Genomic DNA, 21517 nt, shown 5'->3' on the forward strand with positions numbered 1-21517 from the left:
GCAGGACTCCTCGCGGCCCCATGTCTGAAATCTCACACTGAGTCCCTCCGGGGGTTATTGCAAGGTCCTGACCTCCTTGACTCCTCTCAGCAGACCATTGGCCTGCCCTTAAATTCCTTGGGCCTGATCTGCCTTTTGGGTGGTCATTTGCCTTTTGTTTGCAGGTCTGGCCGGTCTCTATCCCTCTTTAATGAAGACATGGTACTAATGGAAATAAAATACAGAAGTTGTCAGATTGGAGAGAAAAAAACCCTGTTTTCTGTTCAAAAAAACTTAATTAAATATGAAGAAATAGATGGATTACAATAAAAAAAAGGTAGAAAAAGATATAGCAGGCAAATACTATTCATGAAGAACCAGGAGTGGGGAGTGGCTATATTAGTAGGAGAAAAAGTAGACTTCGGGACAAACAATATTACTGGATATAAAGAGGGACATTTCATGGTGATCAAGGGGTGAGTTCATTAAGAGGGAGTACCAAATCTAAATGGGTATGCACCTAAAAACAGAGCTTCAAAACACATAAATAAAATAGAAAATAAAAAATCATAACTAGAGATTTCAACAATCCTCTTTCAGTAAATCACAGAACAACTAGACAAAAAAAATCAATAAGAATATAGACAGAATGTTTAAAATAATCAACCAACTTTACATAATTGATATTTCTAGAGCAACTCATTCAACAGCAGCAGAACACATTCTTTCCAGGTGTCCGTGGTAAATTCTCCATAAACCAAGTCTCTGTAAAGTTGAAAAGTTTAAATATTACAGAATATATTCTCTGAGCACAGTGAAATTAATTAGAAATAAATGACAGAAAGATAAGTGAGATCCCCAAATACTTGCAAATTAGATGACATGTTTTTTAATAGTGAATGGCTTGAAGAAGTAATAACAAAGAAAGTCAGAAAATATTTTGCGGTGAATCCAAGATACAGTGTGACAAAATTTGGGGGCTACAGCTAAAGTAGAGCTTAAGTGGAAATTTAGAGGGTTTTTTTTTTAAAGATTCATTTATTTGAGAGCGGGAGCATATGAGTGGAAGGGGGGGCAAAGAGAAAGGGAGAGGGAGAGAATTCAAGCAGGCTCCCTGCTGAGCTCGTGGAACCTGATGTGGGCAGGCCTCGATCTCAGGACACTGAGATCATGACCTGAGCCTAAAACAAGAGTCAGACACTTGGGGCGCTTGGGTGGCTCAGTGGGTTAAGCGTCTGCCTTTGGCTCAGGTCATGATCTCAGGTCCTAGGATTGATACACTAGCATCCAGCTCCCTGCTCAGTGGGGAGTCTGCTTCTCCCTCTGCCCCTCCCCCTGCTTGTGCTCTCCCTCTCTCTCTCTCTCTGTGTCAAATAAATAAATAATATCTTAAAAAAAAAAAAGGTAGATGCTCAACTGGCTGAACCACCCCAGGAAATTTAGGGCTTTAAATGTGTATATTTGGAAAGAAGAAAATTCTAAAACCAGTGATGGAAACTTTCACCTTAAAAAGTGAGATGAAGGAGCTAAATAAAAGAAAATACAAGGAAAAAGATAATGAACAGAAATGAGTGAAATTGAAAACAGATGCCTAATCAAGAAACTTAAAGCCAAAAAGTGATTCTTTGAAAATATCAATAAAATTAAAGAAACATTTATCTAGACCAATTAAGGGAAAAAAATAAAAAAAATACGAGGGCACAAATTACAAATACCGGGAATGATGCGTATTGAGTAACAGATCTTTATGAGTCAGCTCTGAGATGGCCCAACCATCCCCACCTCCTGCTAATCGTACTTCTGGGGAGCAATTCTACATTAATAGAGCTAACAAGCATGACCAAAAGATACCATGGAACTTTCCAAGTGTGACTCCCACGGCCAGCCCTTGAAGGCATTATGTCTTCCACCTTGTTTGTCATTGGATCACCCTGGGAGCAGCCATCATTCGTGTTGTGACTGCAGATACACGAAGCCTAGTGGCAAGGTTCATGTGACAAGGAACTCCTGCCAACAAACAGTCCTCATCTGTCAGACTCCTGTGTGAGCTGCCCCAATGCAAATCCTGCATTGCCAGTCAACCCTTCCAATGGCTATGGCCTCAGCCAGCATCTGACAGCACGCAACTTCCCGAGCGACTCTGAGCCACAGCCACCCAGCTACCACACTTTGGAATTCCTGATCCAGAATCCAGGAACCTGTGTGAGATTTTAAATATTTGTTTTAAGCTTCTAAGTGTTTTGTCTATGCAGCAGTAGATAATACCAATTCTAGAGAAGGAGAAACGGGAATGTTATAAACAACTTCACGTCCACCAATTTGACGACTTTGAAGAAATGGGCAAATTCTTTGAGACAAAAATTGCCAAAACCGTGGCAGGAAGAAATGGGAAATCGGATGAACCCTACCCTTTTAAATACATTGAATTCATTCATAAAGATATTTCCACAAGGAAACTTCACACCACAATAGCTTCACTAGTGAATTCTATCAAACATGTTAGGAGAAAATAGTACCCATCCTACGTGAACTCTTAGAGGAAAAGAGAACATTGACCAATTCATGAAACCAGTGTACTTCTGATCTCAAAACCTGATTAAAACATTGCAAGAAAAAGACCGGTATTCTTCATGAACATAGATGCAAACCTCCTTAACAAAAGTAAATAAATAAATTGAATCCTTGATATGATTATATCATATGGTGAGATTTTTAAAAAGTTTCTTCTAAGTATGTACATCATCTAAACCCAAGTGAAAGAAACTTTAAGTTTATATGTTTAGAAACATGATTCCAAATTATAACAGATATCTGATACTCAGAAACTCCACAGAGCATTGTGATACCACCTTACCAGTGGGATTAATTTAACTAGGGAGGTTATATCAGGGCAGCAGGTAAACATCTGACCAGTTCTTCAGTATTTTCCACCACACTTTGGATCATCTCTGACCTGTCACTGTGAAGGGATATGGCTTTGGAACTCCTCTGAGTTTAAATAATGCATCATTACATGATGGTACATTACATCTATACTTATATTGCCATAGCCTCAGTCACACTATATAATATGATATGATCAAAACAACTTCCCTAAACAAACTTTTTTTCTTTTAAAGATTTTATTTATTTATTTGACAGACAGAGAGAAAGCCAGCGAGAGAGGGAACACAAGCAGGGGGAGTGGGAGAGGAAGAACCAGGCTCCCAGCGGAGGAGCCAGATGTGGGTCTCCATCCCAGAGCGCTGGGATCACGCCCTGAGCCTAAGGCAGATGCTTAATGACTGAGTCACCCAGGAGCCCCTCCCGAAACAAACTTTTGAGGATAAAAACTCTAAAAGTAAATTCAATTGAAAGGAAATAAAAGTAAGCAAAATTGAATTTTAGTAGTAAGAAGATTTGGCTTTCTGCAAGATTAAATTCATGTGAGTTGATCAAGTTAATCCAAGGGGTACATGACTGAGCTAGGAAATGGGGTGTCTTACTTCTGGGTTCTCATCATGGTAGAGGTGAAAAGTCTTCTTTTGTTAGCATGTGAGTGATAACAAGGGGCTGCCCTCTGTGTCCCGAGAGAAATAGTCACTCTCATCTAATATTCATTCCTATTACAGTTTAAAATGCAATGTTCCAACAGGATATTTTTTTAAACGTGTGGGAAAGGAGTTGAGATAATCTAATTCTTTTACTTCGTTTATTTTCTCCATTTTTCAAAGGGTGATAAGTTAACCTTCACTTTAATAGTCACTTAACTTTTGGCTTTGATTTTCAATAAAAGCATGTTGTTTTAATTGCCTGTTCCATACGCAGTCATAAGCTCACGGGTTGACCGTGTGCAGGCAAGAGGTAAAGTGTGCAATGCACTCTATCTTGCCACCCTGCAGCCTCTCCCTGACCCAGGGCCTCCAGTCCTTCCAGTAGACTTGCCTTAATGGACAAAGGCACTGTCTTCCGAAGGCCCGATGAAAAACAAATGCAGAACTTGAGAGACAGAACATGTTAAGTAATAATCATCTCCAGTTCTCTGAATACAGAGTCATAATGTTCTCAGAGGAGGAAAGAGGAAAATGATTGCACCTTCCTTTGCTCTCCCAACAGCCAGGGGGTGGTGTGTGCATAGACGCGGGCACGGAGGGAATGTCTGCAGGAGAGCAAGAGATGATGAAAGTCAGAGTTTCTGCACTCACAAGTTTCCCGCCACCTTGAAATTGTGTCCAAAACACTCTGCCATTCTTTTCTGGAGCCATGTGAAGTTTACCGTTTCCAGGAAGTTTTCCTTGATTTAATATTTCTGAACTTGTTTCGTTTTCAGCAGTGCTTACGGATTTGACTTCTTGGTGATTTGAGTGTATTTCTGAGAATTGCTTCTATCTAAAACTTGCCTTTCAACTGGATTAAGAACTCCCCAAAGTGCATGAATCATTGCTTTTTTAATTAAATTCCCAAAGATCATCAACCATGAATTCTATATTTAAGAATAAAATGCTACATATAATACCTAGATCAATTACTAGCAAATTTTTTTGCCATTAACACATTTTTCTCCTTCCCTCATTAAAACACCGTATGTTTTCCTTTGTCTTCCTTTTTATTCTTTATTTGTATTTATATTCTTTATATCTTTATTCTTCAGAAGGGACTATCTGAGGAATTTTTAAAAAGATTTTGTTTATTTATTTGAGAGAGAAAGAGAGAGAACATGAGCAGGGGAGGGGGCAGAGGGAGAAGCAGGCTCCCCACTGAGCTGGGAGCGCGACGCGGGACTCCATCCCAGGACTCTGGGATCATGACCTGAGCCAAAAGCAGATGCTTAACCAACCGAGCCACCAGGTGCCCCAAATATTTGAGGAATTCTGGCCAGCATCCTGCTTCTCCTTTTTTCCTGGTGTCTGTCCAAGTTTGAGGCGTGGGACCACACTGACACCTTCCTAGCAGTCTTCCTGAATGCAAGACACAGTGAAAAGAAAGTCAGAAAGCAAGATTATCCTAGGTTTAGTATAGGCAACGAGAAGGCCATGAGGTGTACAAAGTAAAAGCTGTTCTGTCACCAAGGAGAGGAGCTGCGGATGGAGGACATCAGAACGAAGCAACACTCTTCACTGACGGCTAGTGGTAAGTCACACCGGGTCCTCCAGCTGTGGGTCTGTGTGTCTGTGTGTCTATGTGTCTGTGTGTGTGGATTTCTGCATGCTATAAATCAGCCTCAGAGGCTGGTAGTAGCAAACTGTTAATTCCAGGGAGCTTTTAATAAATTCCAGTGATAAAATTTCTCTCACACATCAGAGACAATTGGTTCAGCATCACCCACAAGCCTCCTTATAGGTACAGATTACAAGTCTGGCAGCATGACACCTATATGGACTCCAGGTTTAGCCTCCTTTCTGCCTAGGACAGGGTAAGGACCTAAAATGAAAACAGAGTAACTACTTGTACCTGTGGATGGATCCTTCCTCTCTAGTCTTGGGAAAAAGAGGGAAATCCAAGTTGAGGTGAAATTAGAAACATCCTGCCTGGTTTGCAGTGGACACCTCCCACTGTCCTTTGCTTGGCCCTTTAGTGCCGGGGACCCTCATTTTGTCCCGTGGTTGTCCTCTTGAGCTGCTCTGTACTTCAGTATTATCCTTCCTTCCAAAAGGTTCTGTCTCTCAGTTGTTAAGGAAGGGAGACACATCTGACATTCAAAAAATGTCACTAGGACAGTTGCATGTTGTTTCTTCAAATCTTACAGAATTGAACTCCAAAATGGTTTGGGGGGAACTATTTTGGTAGAAAGGATCCTTTTTACCTTACCTGGAAGATAAAAGAACCCTGTAATTTCCTGTTTTCCCATCTCTCCTCTTGGAAGCTGAAGACACCTGCCATCCTCCAGATACTCTGAACCTTCAACAGAGGAGCTGGGAAAGACACAACTCCTGCCCCTTAGGGAAGTCAGTGTCATTTCAACCATGTTCAGTGCCTGCTTCATCCTCACCCTGACAACCAAGACTAAGCACTCTGACTCCTTAGCTTTGGCCTCTCTCATAGGGACAACTCCCACTGGAAAGAAAGACGAGAACTCAGCGCTCTCGGCTTCTGTGGCAGCCCAAGCCAAGCGGGCTAGTTTCCATGGCTCAGCCCAGTGTGCTCCCAGGGCGGTGAAACGCCCTTCTCTCCTGTGGCAGCAAACCCTCTGTCTGTGAGGATTCACACGGGGAATGGAGGCAAACAGGAACATTTCCACTACTAATCTGATAATTCTCTTCCTCGCTTCAGATCCATTTCTAATGGAGGTAATGGCACCTACCCTAGAGATAGGGCATGGATGATGTGATGTTTCTTCTCTTTTTAAGAAAATCCGACAGATATGTCTATAATCTTATGTCTTCATAAGATTATATGTGAACTTGATATGTTTTCTTCAGTGGCACTTCGAAGACAGGAGAAGTCTCATGTAATACCTATTACATCAATTTTTTGTGGGGCTTGTTGTCTCAGCCTATTTTGCATTAAAAGAGGGGCTGCTTCAGGAACAGTCACATTATTTAACATTATTTTTTTTAAAGATTTTATTTATTTATTTGACAGAGATAGAGACAGCCAGCAAGAGAGGGAACACAAGCAGGGGGAGTGGGAGAGGAAGAAGCAGGCTCATAGCGGAGGAGCCTGATGTGGGGCTCGATCCCAGAACGCCGGGACCACGCCCTGAGCCGAAGGCAGACGCTTAACTGCTGTGCCACCCAGGCGCCCCTATTTAACATTATTTTAAACTACAATTTTGTGTCAAAATTGGTTCATATTAGAGAATTCTATATATTTCTAGTTATTTGCAGATGGTTTTTTTGTGGCTTATTTGACCTTTCTAGAATTCCCTCTTTTACTCTGAAGAGGATGTAATGTGTCAACCCCATGGTTCAACATGAATTATGTATTTTAATATCACTACAAGAATCATGGTGGACAAGAGGAATTCCCTTAGTGATTGGACAACAGATTTGATGTAAAAAGTTCTGATTCCTCCATTTTATGAAATCATATTAATGATTAGAAGCCTTGCTCAGATTTTTTGTATGTATGTTCTTGCCACAGAGAGCTGGCATTTAATTATGTTGTCCATTATTCTGATGATATAATTTTATCATCACAAACCCAGATAGATCACAAAATAAAATTGGTCTTAGTATCTAAATATTGTCAAAGAAAAATATTTAAATATGAATTATTTTACAACTCTAACACCTTCTTTCTCAAATATTCTCCAAAGTTGAATTGGTTTATGTCGAGTCAAGTCATTTTTTTAAACAATGTCCTCAGTAATAGGAACAAAGAAAATAGGGGTGAACCGAAGTATTCTTGCCCTCATGAATCTTTAAATCCCCCAAAAGAAGAATAAGAAATAAAAATAGAACATCACCAGAGCATTGATGTAAATAGAATAAACATCATATATGCACTGATGCTGAAATACATAGTAGAAACACCGAAATTAGGTTTGTGAAAGGGAGTGTGCAGGGAGATAACAGAAATGATATTACCAAAGGATATTGAATCTGAAGTTTCTAAAATTAATTTGTTATAGCGGTTTCATGTGAATTCTCTGTGACTCAAAACCAGTATCTAATGATTTCTTGGTTCAAAATAATTGTGGCCATCTTGTGTGTTGAAGAATGTAGGAGATTCTGGAATACCTTTTTTTTCCTCCCCACGCACCATGTGTTCTTTTAGTGTTTCCTGGGGAAATTTCTGGCTTTGTCTTTAGACATCCTGATGCCTGTATTACTGTGGAAGGTCATTGTTCCCACTGCCATGCAGAAAGCTGGTTAGCCACCCAGTTTATAGTGGGGTCCACCAGTTTCCCATCCTAGATGGGCCTAAGCATAATAATAATTTAGGATTCACAATAGCGAAAATTTATGCAGCGCTTGATCTGTTCCAAGAGCAAATGTGTTAAATAGTAACTCATTTAATTGTCACAACAATCATGTAAGATGAGCACTAACATTATTTTCTCTTTTTTAAACTATTGATTTATTTATTTGAGAATGAGAGAGAGAGAACGAGTGGGAAGGGCAGAGGGAGAGGGACAGAGAATCTCCAGCAGATTCTGCTGTAAGCACAGAGTCCTACGAGGGGCTCAATCTTACAACCCTGAGATCATGACCCGAGCTGAAGTCAGATGTTTAACCCACTGCACCATCCAGAGCCCCCAACCGTTAGTTCCATTTTACAGAGGAGGAAACTGAGGTACCAAGATGTGAAGTAACTTTCCAAAGGCCACTCAAATTGTGACTGGCATCACCACCTCATGACTTCAGGCACCGATATGCCAAAGCCTACACTCTGACTGACTTTCCCCGTGTACGGATGCACAGAAATTAGGGGACAGATCGGCTCATCCATGAACCGACTAGAACTGCCTCGCTTTTTTTTTTAATTTTTTTTTTTAATAGATCTTCAGCTTGCATTGTGTGCCGTTATTTTACAAGTGTAAGTTGTCCGTTTGGAGGACAAGCACGTGACAATAAAGGAAGCAGGAAGTGGAGTGGAAAGAACAGCTTGCGGAGCTTTCCACTGCGTTGAAAAGTAAGTTATTAGATGCAGCTCAACATTTAAAAATCTCAGTCCCTTTACTACATCTGAGGTCTCACATTAAATCAAAAAGTTTTATTCTTTGCAAACACCGAACATGGAAACCTCAGCAGCATTGGGGTTCATGTTCTTTTATTAGAAATGCGATTTGACGTGGTAGTGAGTGAAAATGAGATAAGATGATGACATGGATCTACTAAAAGTCTGTCCTAAAAATCACCAGGACTTTCCCTAAACACATTCTCCCAGTCTAGTTTTTATTATGTGAGAGATACCACAGTTCCCAATTATTGCTGTAAGGTGGATTATAAAGAATCACAGTACAATACAATTTTCTAAACATCTGTGTTGTCATATCTATTACTTAAGGCTTATTTAGCTGTGTGAAATATTCAGCCTGCTATGGACAACACATTTTCATAAGGTTTATTTTCCCATAAGGAAGATCATGCTAAGTCTTGGTTGCTTTTCTGTATTTGGTTCACTTCTGTTTTTCTCATGTGGGATCGGCTCTCTGAAGCGTGATAAAAAATCCCCACCTTGAACTCTCTGAAATGGGTCCACTAGGTTTGTGTGCATCATCTGATGGCTAAATTACAAATCACATGGATTATATGTGTAGGTTGGTTAGAACTGGCAGAAAATTAACCAAAAAATGATGTATGCCCAGGGCATTGTAGTATTATTTGTAATAGCAAAATAAAAGAAACACCCCAAATATCTATCTCTCTGGGACTGGTTGAATAAAGGATGCCACATCCGCACGGTAATATGTGTGTGCAGCTGTAAAATGGAATACAGAATATCTTTATATGTGGCTATGTGTAATCCCAGCATGTACTATTAAATAAAAAACAGGGTTCAGAAGACTGTTTATGATACAATGAGTGTGTGTGCGCATGCGTGTGCATGCACATGTGTGTGAACACTTGCTTATATTTTCAGAAAGAAACAATGGAAAGTTAATCCAAAAACGAATGAGCATATTCACCTATGTGAAAAGGGAGGATGCAGGAAGGGGGAGCAGCAGTGGGAGCTAACATTCTCAGAACGTTTTATGTTACTTTGACTCTGGGACTAAGCAATGTCTTACAAAATCATAAAACCTGAAAGTAAGAAAACCAACCTATCTTCTGTCCTGAGGGAAATCTAAAACTAATTAAAAAAATGTTGGCGGGTTGGAAAAAGATCTTTATTTGGTTGGAAAAAAATGTTGAGAACGATGTGGCAATAAAGTGCTAAACAAGGCAGGCTGTCAGGTAGACGAGTCAATTTATTGTTATCGAGAAGGATTATCAAGAGAAAAAGGTAGCTTTTCCCCTATATGCCATTAGATTCTAAATTAATTACTGAGGTCTTGATATTTGCCATGAACAAGATCTAAAGTTACAAAATGCCTTCTTATCCTCTGGGTAGAGAAAGAAAGTAAACAGAGTGTGAAGATTAGTCAAAAATATTTACAGGATGATCAAAGTGGAGAAGGGAGGGATCTCTGCTCTTGTTTGACTTCTCAAGTTCCTTGCTTGTCAGGGTTATAAACCATGTCATGTCATCAGAGTTCACAGGTTGGTAACAAAGATGACCCCAGAGGGTTTTCCCTTTGTCGGATGGCCCCCGGCTGCCACACACTAGTAGGCAGAGGTCCCCATTCACTTCCAGATGTAGTAATAAATACTCTCCAACTTGCTGATCTTCTTGGGATTTGGAGGGTCATTCCTGACTGTCCCGAATTTTCTTCCAGACTTTGCCTGCCTCGTAGAAATCATACCAGCGCGAATATTCTAAAAATGATTTTGTCATTTTAAATACTACAAATTGTTCAAGTGGCAAAATAAAAAATGAAAAATACTGGAACTATGTCCTAGAAACAGAACAGGGGACAATTCCGACATCATAAATGATGTGGATTACATGGTTGGTGAACGGCTGACGAATTGCTGGTACTTTGAAAGGATGTGAACGACGTGGAAGAAACTTGTGTCGGAAACAAACACCAAACCTATATTGATCGGACAGTAGGTTGCACCTTGGAGAATCCCTCACCTCAGTGTATAAACCGAGCTCTCTTTTACTGGTTTCATCAAAGTGGACTGAAGGGCCAGAGAGTTTCTTGGAAGGTTTCTGAATGAAATTGACTAGAAACTGGATTGTTCATTATGAAAATACAGCTGATGCCATATTTTAAAATTTTTTACTTGATTTTTTCCCAAAATAAACAGTAACCGTTTTTTGACACATTATCTTCTCTATAATGAGGAGACTTTGATTCTGGTTATACTTAGAAAATGGCCACAAAAGGTAAAATATCTACACTTGTTGTTCTTTTCTATTAACCACGGAAACTTTAAAAATTTGTTTAAAAAAGTCAAAAGTAAAAGAATTGCCAGGTTTTAATAAGTTCCTTTGGTCTGAAAGTGGGAATAAATCAAAAACATTTGGAACTAACAGGATGCTGATAGTGTTTGTTATTTTAAAATGCTTCCAGGCATCACTGAAATTTGAAAACCCCTGGGGCCTCCCAAAATATTTACACATTTTGTTACCAGAATGTAGAAATAGGTTAGCGAATAGCATCACGTACATTTCAAGTTAAACCCGATTTCTCAAAAAACAACATGCAGCTCTAGTTTTCAGTGTAGTGTAAGTAATGGAGTCAAGGGAAAAATTAATACATGTTACGGAATATAATGAGCACCTGACTCCTGAGGCACGTTATTGTCTGCTTTTTATGCGCGATAGTTCAAAAACTTTTTATATCACGCCATTACTTCTAGTACCAATTATCTTCCTTTAAATGTGGGGATTTAGAATGCTTATCACTTCCCATAAGTCTCTTAATCCAGTTCTAATCCTAGAGATTTAGCCATAAGAAATAAATAGCAATTTGACAAATATTCCACCCCTCTTATCATCAAAATGGAATGGCCCCAGATAGGAACCCTATGCATCCTAAGAGCACTGGATACAGTGAGAGAGGCTTCTCTGATCCTTTGGTTAATTTTGTATTGTCACAGAACAGGGAGACCTAATACATAACATGTTTAAAAAGAAAAAACAACCAAAACCAACTAACAGAGATGTTGGTGACCTTGGCAAACATAAACAGAACATAGATCATAAGGACCAAGGGGCAGGTCCCTTACTATGCATCAAGCTGCTAGGGTACCATAGGTGACAGGGCTGACTTTCAGTCGCAGAGATGCCAGTCTGTGGCTGTGACTCACGGAAACAGCACTAGAGCTCGGGAAAATATAAGAACCATATTGCAACATGAAATATATAAAGAATAGGATACAAAATCCGCGGTGCTCCACTTCTGTTGGCAGCATCGGCCAGAATGACGATCACGCGAGGCTTTGCAGACAGCCTGCCTGGGTGGGCTCTTTCCTGCTCTATGAACTAGCCCCCCATCTGCTTGTTTTCCTCATCTGTAAATTGGGCACAACAAAGGGCCCTCCTTCCCAGGTTGAGTGTGAGGATTTAGTGATTTAAATCACGTGTGCGCTTTAAAACAGTGCCTGGGACACAGTAAACTTCTAACAAATATTATCTAATATAACTTTGTGTCAGGAGAGGGAACAGAAATGCAGTGTATTACCAAATGTTTTGAACAATAATACAGGTTCATGACAAAGATGGTTTTTATTACAACTTTATAAATCTGTTTTCATAACGGGTGAGGAGAGACATGATAATCCGTAAGAAATATACATACACAGATGTTATTCTATCGATGAAGATTGAAAAATTCAACTATGATTTTATAATCGTATGAAGACTTTAAAAAGGATTTAAATGAGATTTTAAGGAGGTGATCTGGTTAAGAGTCTTAATCCAAGATAACTTTACTAATGGTAGTCTATATATTGTAATAGGAGTTATGGGGACTCCTATCCACATTCCCAGGCCTCACCTTCCTTCTGAGGAGTGAGCCTTCCTTCCAGAATCTTATGGAGATCTCTGCCAGAGGGCTTTTTCTGGCATGCCTAGACTCGAGAAGCCGATCCTCCTGGAGCAGCTTATGGGCCATGATGGATAGGAATTGGGGGACAAATAACACCTCTTACGGAGAAGGACTTCTGTGTGTATCTGTACCATCTCCCCGAAGGTCCTAGCAGTAACCTGCTTCTTACCACGCTCTGTGTTAACACCTTCCCCTTTCTGCCTCACTGCTCTGTGCCCTACAGTCCCTTCCTGAGATCACGTCCCAGATCAACCATGATCTCTTCGTCAGCATCTGTTTCTAGCAAACTCCCCAAACCCCAAACTCCCCTCTGCTCCAGAACCTTAAGGAAATAATATATAATGATGTTTTCAAAATGACTCATGGGCTGTTCCCTCAGGGGCAGGGAGACAGACTACATAGCACTTAAAATCACCTGACGTTATGTCATTCTATTTCCAAATACAGAGCAATAAGTGTTTACACACATTTTAATGGGACTTTCTCTCTCCTATTTGATGCGACTCCAAGGAAAAAAGAAAAGTCTGTATGGCCCTCATCCCGACCCCGTGGCTCCTCCATCAGCTGCCCCTTGTCACTCGGGCGCACACAGAAGATGGGGAGAAGAGAAACCACAAACCAAGTATGGCGTTGACTAATGTAAGTCTCTGGCTTCAAGTCCTCCGTGTTGACGGCTCAGTTTCTGTGAGCTGGGCTGTGCCGGCTCTGTCCTCTCCATTCTCACCTTCTTCCTGAGGAGGAAAGGCAAGGATTTGAATTGTTCCAACTGCAGGCTGTCCATCAAAGCCACTAGGGGTAGTGACTCATCGGTGAAGAAAATACGGCCTTTTGTCCATTTGTCATTTGGGCAGATGGGGCTTTGTATTTCATTGCTATGTGAGTTCTGAGACAGGAGCAAAAGAGCAGGCCTGAGAGCCTCCTTGATTCAGGAATATTTAGACCCAACTAGTATAGGAAAAACAAAATGCTTCCACATGATTCAACTTTACTCACTGGGGTTCTACTCTGGCACAAAATCCTAGTTAATAAGAGAGTACCGTGTTTCCTATGTTGCCACAATTGTACCTACAGGGCCTTTTGAGAAGGAAGCGTGCCTAGCCAAGGCTGGAATCAGGGGATTTCAGTATTCTTGGAGTCCCATCTTCATACATCTCCTGCATAAAATCAATCTCGCATTTGCTGGGAACGTAACAGCCGGGGTGACTTCATTTGTATAGACTAGACAGATTAAGGGAGTCTAGGCTAAAAATAGGCCTTATTGACTCATTCCTTTTTAAGCACATCCAAACCCTGGCCACTAATAGGCCACTCAGATCACAAGAGGCAAAGGAAAATAAACCTAACAAAAATTACACCGAGGGAAAGGGATTATTTTATACTCCACAATCCAGAGCATAGCAGGTATCAGCTAGGATTGTCCATCTGTAGGCATCTCCACGTGCTACAGGGAAGATTTCTCAAAGAATATTCATTCTCATTCATTGTACATATGCTTATTGACTATTTATTGAACACTAGTAAGATCCCAGTGCAAAAAATTATAAAGTTAAGTGCCTGCCTTAACAGAGCTTACACCAGCCTGGCCTCATTGTAGTAACAAAGTAAAGAATCCGGAGAGGAAAGAGAGTTGTTTCAAATATAAAAGATGACTTCTAAGCAGAATCCACAATGATGAACACACATTGAAGAATTTAACTCATTCGCATGGCAGAAAGACATGAGGAAATTCAGTTGAATCTAGGTTTTGGCTCCAGTGCTTCTCAGTTCATGACATAGAGCCAAGGAAAGCCATTCTCTTCTCCCACATGACCTGCATTGATTGCTACTGGCATACTTCCTAGAGCCTTCAGGTGAAATAGCCTTAAGATGAATCCAGCACTGTGCAGAGTAGAGAGAAGAAACAAATAATCTGAGGCCTGGTTGCCATCCCTGTTTTGTGGGGCTAAATGCTTCTGAAGCCTGCACGCCTCGTGGATGTCCTCTTATTGGAGATCCTTCAGAAGGTACACTGGTGTTGTAAGGGTTTCTGCCTTTTCCAGATACAAACAGTGAATGGACTTAAAAATTCACATTAGAGTTATAGTTAGGAGTCCCCCGGGAACTGGAAATTATTCAGCATGGGCTTATTTGGTCATCCAATGTTGAAGGCAGTGGCGTCTACATAGTTATGGGAATGTGCCTGTCCATGGGACGCAGTGGTAAACAGCTTAATCAAATATCATCTGAAGTATCCATCAAAGGTGAGGATTTGAGGGGCCGAGTTGCCACTGCCAAGAAACAGCATTTGTGTCATGCTTTTATTGACGCAGAAAAGATTAAAGATGAAAGACGATGATGATCTCAATTGTTCAAATTCATGACTCAATGTATAGACTAAATCTCCGGGGCTTCCTCCAATGGCTGAATGAATCTCTCATCTTTCCCTGAGTGTGGAAATGGCTGAAAAGCAAACGTGGTATGTGTTTCTGCACTTGTGGATTTCCACAGCAGTGTGCTTTACAACCTTTGAAGAAATCTGGTGAGACAGCCAGGGCCATGGTTGATAGTAATAGAACTACTAGCACCAGAATGGGGTTATCTGGGATGGATTTAGAGGAGTAAAGGAATTCAGGCATGGAGCTCCAACGAACTTTCCATACCAGGTGAAGTCACTCCTTTCTACTTTCTAAGAGTTTGTTCCTGCCTTGTTTCAAGACTTAGAATCTCACTGGCTGGAGGGAATTATATTTCAATGGGAAGCCAGTTAACCTCATCATCACACTGTATTATATCTAAATCTACAACTAAATTAGATTCCATCACACTGGGGGCAGAGGACGAGGAGGAGGGATTACATAGTCAAGACCAGTAGGATGTCATTTACCCACCACAAGAACTGGAGCATTTTCCTAATTCATATCAGGAAGAGGCTGGGGAATGCGTCTATGCTAGCTTGAACAAGGGGGAAAATATAGTTTCAAATTCGGCTGGATTTATCCCTAGGAGTGCCAGAATTCTGGATTCAATGTGGCTTTAACAGCTGGAAGTAATGATAATGGTTCGGTTGAGTGATAAAATGAAGTCTCAGGTGGCTCTTGCTAAATCAAACTGAGGAGGCAGAAAATGTTTGGAATGAAATCAGTAAAGAAATCCAAAGGTATTGGGAGAGAAAATATGTTAGAGTAAATTTAACATATGTGGCTAACTTCTCCCTACCTCCCTTTGTCCAGAGAGGGCTCTGAAGGCAGAGCCTCCATCAGTGCTTTGGTAGCTGCTCTGCAGACTGCAGAGCCAGCAGGCTAGAGTTCGCTGGAGGAAGACCCACAGTTGAAATGACTCCCTGATTTCAATGGACAAGGAAATTTCCTGGGGTGACAGAAGCCAAGTTGTCACACCTCATCTCCCAAAGTAAGATGGATGTGCTTACCATAATAAGCATCAGGCAATGCGTGGTTGGTCAGCAGAGTGCTCTGCTCTGGTCTGCAAGGTCCGTGGTGGTGGTGGATAATCTGAGATTCTGAGGATGAAAACAGATGGTGAACCCATTGAGGTCCTGCTTGATTTGTATATCTGAGCAAGGACAGGTCAAGTGCGCCAAGCTCTGGCTTGGACATGATAATAATGTCAACTCTTCCTTTGATTCCACACTCAAAGTCCTTTGACTGAAGAAGCCAAGAGTGCATAAGAAAAGCTTTGCAATAGCAACCCAATAATATTTTTTGAATCTCCTGATTAGTCTTCCTCAAAGGACTCTATGGTTATTTTAAGAATAACCAGAAGAAGGAAAAGAGAGATACCTACAACTTTATGGTCAACATAGCACTGATTCCTTGTGGGCTAGCCTCCTGTGAATCTCTTTGGATATTGCTTTAGCCACATGTTTACAGCAGTCAAGGCTGGGAGGTACTGAGGAAGTGGACTCAGGCTGCATGTTCTAGACCCCAGGCCCCTGATCACACCAGGGTAGGAACTTGGAGAACAGTGATCTGCTTTGTTACACTCTGAGGCTTGAACAAGAGCCTTTGATCCTGCCAGGGGAGACGCTGGTACTTTTTCAATCATGGAGACTAAAAGGCTCAAAGTCTGAAAGCCAGGGTACCTTTCCTAATATCATTTGTTGGGTCCTGTAAGATCTATCTCTGCTATTCCAGAATTCATGGGCCACAGAAGATCACACACTTGCTGTTGCTTTTACCCTTTGAGTTTCTCTAGTGAATGGTGTCTCCGAAGACCTGGTGTATATAGTCTTAGATCCTTCACCCTTATATATATATAAACACACATTTATATATATACACATACATATAATATATACATGTGTATATATATGTAAAAATATATATGTAAAATATATAAGTGTGTAGATATATGTGTGTGTGTGTATATATATATATAAAGGTGTGTATGTGTATATATATATATATATATACCCACACATTTCCCCTAGGAACAATGATTCAGTATTCACTAATGCAGTACTGTTATTATTGTTAGGAATAGCTAAGTGGAAGCTTCTGGAGTTGTTCCTACCCACAATGGGAATAAATCAAAGACATTACCACAGACCTGGTGAAATTACAAATATTTGCAATATCATTTAAGGCTTGAAAGATGTGGGAGTAGAGATTCTCATCACTTTCATAGTTAGCTGTCCAGTTCAGCTAGTAAAAAAGACAGATTGATCACAGAAAATGACTATAGATTATCAGAAGTTTAATCAAGTGGGGATTCAATATTGCAATTTTGTACAAGATGTGGTCTCTTCATTGGAACAAATCAATATGGCCCTTCCTAAGCACCCATTGATTTGACAAATGCTTTTTTTCTCTATCTCCAAAAGCAGTAAATAGCAGAACTTTGTTTTCATTTGATAGAGACAGCTATACATCTTCACTGCCTTGTCACAAGGTTATATCCCCTTTCTGGTTCTGTGTCTCAAGTCATTCTGCAAGGATAAGTAATTACCCCATCAGTGCTCAAGATATCATACCGGCCATCACCCTACTGACATATAGAAAACCTAGCAGGGTCCCTATTACCTTGTAAGATACATGAGTACCCAGCCTGGAAAATAAATGCCACAAAAGTGCAAGGATCTTTCACTTCCATAAGGTGTATGAGAGTCCTATGATCTAAGGTAGTTCCTCTTTGATTTTGAAAGAAAAATAAACCATAAATCTGTGAGCTGTACTGATCCATATACAGTGGCCCTAAACAACTGCTGGTTTGGCCCAAAGAACTAGAATGCTCCCCTACTGGTGGAGACTGCAATGCAAGCAATCCTTACATCTGGCCCTTATGGCTCAGTGGGTCCTACAGATGCTGCATAGACCCTGTGCCGAGGGCAATAGAGGGAGCTCTGATTATTTTGGAGACTCACCTTGCCTTTGCTATAAATAAATAGCTCTTGACTTGCCTCCGAACCTTACTACATGGTGAAGGCCTGACTATAACATCTCATAGGACCATTAGATCTTGGCTGCTCAATATTGGCCGAATGTTCTCTGACTCACTGTGTCATAAATTTTGGTATTCATAGTGGTTGAGTTTTACACTTAATAAATACGTGAACTTCGGCAAGTTTCCTTTTAGTGCTTTGGGTTCCACATTAGCCAGCAGTTGATGATAGTAAATACTCCACAATGTTTTGTTGGGATTAAATGGCTTGTAAGACTACAAACAACAGTGTCTGGCACATAATAAGGGCTTATTAAACATTAACCATTATGGTTATTGTTCTCCTTTGAGGAACAGGACCTGTCACCCACTAAAGCCCAGAGTTGTAAGGATGAGTCATTAGGAATGATGATGGTTCACTCTTGCACCCAAACCAATGTGTTCTTCACAGCACCATATAAAGGTTTCAGATTCGGTGTATGGAACTTGTCCTGGAAGACGGGATCCCGTCCTCGCAGAGTGTTGCTCTTGAGCTCGTACTGCAATGCCTGCAGCTGTTAATTCCAGTGCTGGTGCAGCACCTTCCTCGTCAACGTCTTGCTCACCCCACGTATGGGCAGAGCGGTACTCCCAGGTATGGAATGTGTTGCCTCCAGAATGAGAACACCTACCACAGGCTGTGATTTGTTCCAAGTGGTAGCAATTCAAAATGCAAGAGTTTGCCTTCTCCTATGAAGGGAATGTCTTGACATGTTCTTGACCACTGGAGCCCCCAAATCTTTACTGGAGTGACATGTCTCTGAATGTTCACAGGGTCACTCTCCTGTCCTCTGGAGCACAAGTGTCTCCACAAGCTCTCCTTGCTCATTCTGCCAGATTAGCCTGATGTCACTGATCAAACGGATCCGTGTGATATTTTGTGGAATATCCAAAAATCTAGACCTCTACAGACCATATTATGGCAGGGTGGGATTGTCAAGAAAGCCTTAGAGAAAACTGCAAATGTACAAATGCATTTTTTCCAAGAGAAAGCTAATGGTTCCTGCTCTTCTCTGTTGATTGGGAAAGAACTTATGTATTAGTTAAGTCACTAGCGACATGCCATGTGGCTGAGGCCATATTCATCGGCTCTAGCAATGATGCTACTGCTATCATGGTAGCTGGTCAGCCGACTACTTGAGGTCTATAATCATTCTCCAGGATCCATCCATTTCCTGCAGCAGCCAGCCTGACAAATAAAATGGAGTTGTAGTAGACATCGGCACCTCTCTGTCTTTAGATCTGGAAAGGTGGCACTATTCTGTTACTTTCCTGGTATATTCTTTCCATTTACACTCTTGACTGGGGCGGGGGCCAATGTCAGAGATTTTCCCACTATCATAGCTCTTACTACACAGGCCAAGAGCCCATTGTGAAGGTTACTCTGATTTTCAAGCAAGTCAAATATATTTATATACCTGGGAACTTTAGAAAAGATCTTGGGGTGGATTTATAGACCCATAGTCTCAATTTAGGTTGGATTTATTCTGGGAGTCCGCTTATTACCAGGACCCCATATGTTCCTAAGATAATAGGGGGGCCAAGGGGATAATTTAGCTATCTGGGTATCCATATCAACTCAGACCTGTGTCTAATAGTCCTTGAAATGCCTAGCATTGCCCTCTTCTCAGTGAACAGTTACGTGAGTAAATTGTTTTAGGTTCTTCTGGGGAACAAGTGGAGGATTGGTTACAGCATACATTTCCCGTGTTGTTGTACGGTCTTGCCTCCTGTGGACACAGTTACCTCTTCAGTTAATGGCTCCTGGCTTTGAAAACTGTCTTGGGATTGTGGCTTTTTACAGGGAGTGACAGCCTGCTGTCTCCTGCTCATCCATTCTTGCTCTCTTTTGATTATATGTGAAATAACACTCTCATGGGTCGCACGTGTATTTTTCTGCTAAGGAACCCATGTTCTGTTCATCACCTCCATACCTCCCATGAAGCAAACCCCATCAGCTGCCACTCTGACCTGGATGGTTGTTTTGATCATGGTGAATCCCTGCCTCCCAGATTCTGGTATTTAAAAGCCACGAGTTTCATTGCTTTAGGCCTTCGCATCCCTGTGGCTTTCAATGAGGCAAGTTTTATTATAGCTTCTCCTTTCTCAGCCCGGCCTGCATAGGGCACTCACTACTGACTCTTAGTGAGGCTGATACCAGTGTGATCAGCTAATTCTTGAGCCTCTGATTCTCCTGTGTCCTCTGAGCATTCCTCTGTTGGAGGAGAGGAAGGAGGGGACAAAAATGAATGGTTTGCTGGCCTCACCCAAGCATGGTCACATTTCTGAGCCTTTTTGTCACTTCTCTACAATCCACCACAGCAATTCAGTAATTTCAGTTGTGTTCATCGTGCACCATTGCTGTCTCCAGGCTGCTAGGAGCCATTCCAGAAGCAGGTGTGCATCATCCCCTGGGGTCCTTGGCAGGGTGGTAAGTCCCATATCACAAGAGGATGCCCTAAGTCAATCGACTCTCCCTTGTCTTGTTTTCCAGTCCCCTTGATCAAGAAACCTCTGAATCCAATCCCTCAAGGACTGCTCTGATGCTCGCCATCCCAGATTGATGCCGGTGTGTGCTGGTTAAGTCTTCTTTTGTGGTGAAGGCTCTTTATCCTTTTAGGAGCTAGCATATCCGTGGCTGGGTTATGCTGTGCCTTAACTAGAGTGATAGGCAATATCCTGAAAGAGCCATTGAGGATCTGCAGGGGAGCAGCTCTGTGCTTTCTTTCTCCACGGGGGTAGGACTAGTTCTTGATAGGGAGGGGTGGCTCACATGTAGGCTTGGAGGGTTCAAAAGACTCTGGATGTTGATGGGGGGAGGCTGTGCATGCATGGGAACATGCTATACTTTCCACTCAATTTTTCTGTGAACCTAAAAGTGCTCTAAAAAATGAAGTTTAAGAATTAAAAAAAAAAAGTCTTGGGAACCCAAATCTCAAGGGACATCTATCCAGATACCCTCATCTCAGGGTCAGCATTCCAGGTCCACCTAGCCAGGGCCCCAAGCTTGCTAGGACAGACCTGCTTTGGCCAAGGCTTCAGTTGTCTTTGAAGATGAGTGACTATCATGTTAGTCCTTGGTTTTGTCTTAAGCCTTCTCTGCTCTCCCAAGAGAGAAAATTGTCTTCTTTTAGGCTACCAATGAGGACATTGGTCTTTACACTTGATTCTCAGTCATTTGTTAAATAGTATCAGCTTTTCATTGGGGAGAACATTGCACTGACTTAATGGCCACCAACCATTCCACTGTTCTTCTGTATACTGTTTCCTGTTCTTGTTAGACTCACCAGTCATGACATTTCCTTCTGCAAGAATAGTCTCCCTAGTCACATCAGTGACTCTTTAGTAATTGGGCTGCCTCTTTGTGCCAGGGGTCTATTCATGGCTCACACACCCCTGGGATGGTGTCCTTGTCATCAGACAGGTCGTTGGTGAGCCAGTCTTGGAACCATACCTATCCTTCCAGCTGTCTTGGACTACTCTTGGAGTCTGTTGGGTTCTTGGGAAGCAGACACTGGGATGGAGACAGAACTACAGAGGGCTTTTGTGAGAGGAAAAGAGAGGAAGCAAGGTTGTCCTGGAGGAGCTGTAAGGCCT

At 41.4% G+C, this 21517-nt stretch overlaps 2 long non-coding RNA genes across 3 annotated transcripts in view; both read left to right on the forward strand.

Annotated features, from left to right (window-relative positions):
* LOC117797091 overlaps positions 1-10968 on the forward strand; it is a 41360-nt gene extending 30392 nt beyond the window's left edge. Inside the window, exons 4-6 of one of the 2 annotated variants that reach the window (XR_004621963.1) lie at positions 5029-5088; positions 8403-8535; positions 10283-10968. This is a non-coding gene — a long non-coding RNA (uncharacterized LOC117797091). Of the gene's footprint in view, positions 1-4741; positions 5089-8402; positions 8536-10282 lie in introns of those variants that run through there. The other variant, XR_004621962.1, reaches the window with a different exon arrangement.
* A 2069-nt stretch (positions 10969-13037) lies between these two features.
* LOC117797093 lies at positions 13038-20489 on the forward strand. The gene is made up of 3 exons (XR_004621965.1): positions 13038-13144; positions 18333-18515; positions 20415-20489. It is a non-coding gene; the product is annotated as an uncharacterized LOC117797093 (long non-coding RNA).
* The last annotated feature ends 1028 nt before the right edge of the window (positions 20490-21517 follow it).

The sequence above is a fragment of the Ailuropoda melanoleuca genome, chromosome 18 (assembly GCF_002007445.2).
Source record: "Ailuropoda melanoleuca isolate Jingjing chromosome 18, ASM200744v2, whole genome shotgun sequence".
NCBI classification, from domain to species: Eukaryota; Metazoa; Chordata; class Mammalia; order Carnivora; family Ursidae; genus Ailuropoda; species Ailuropoda melanoleuca.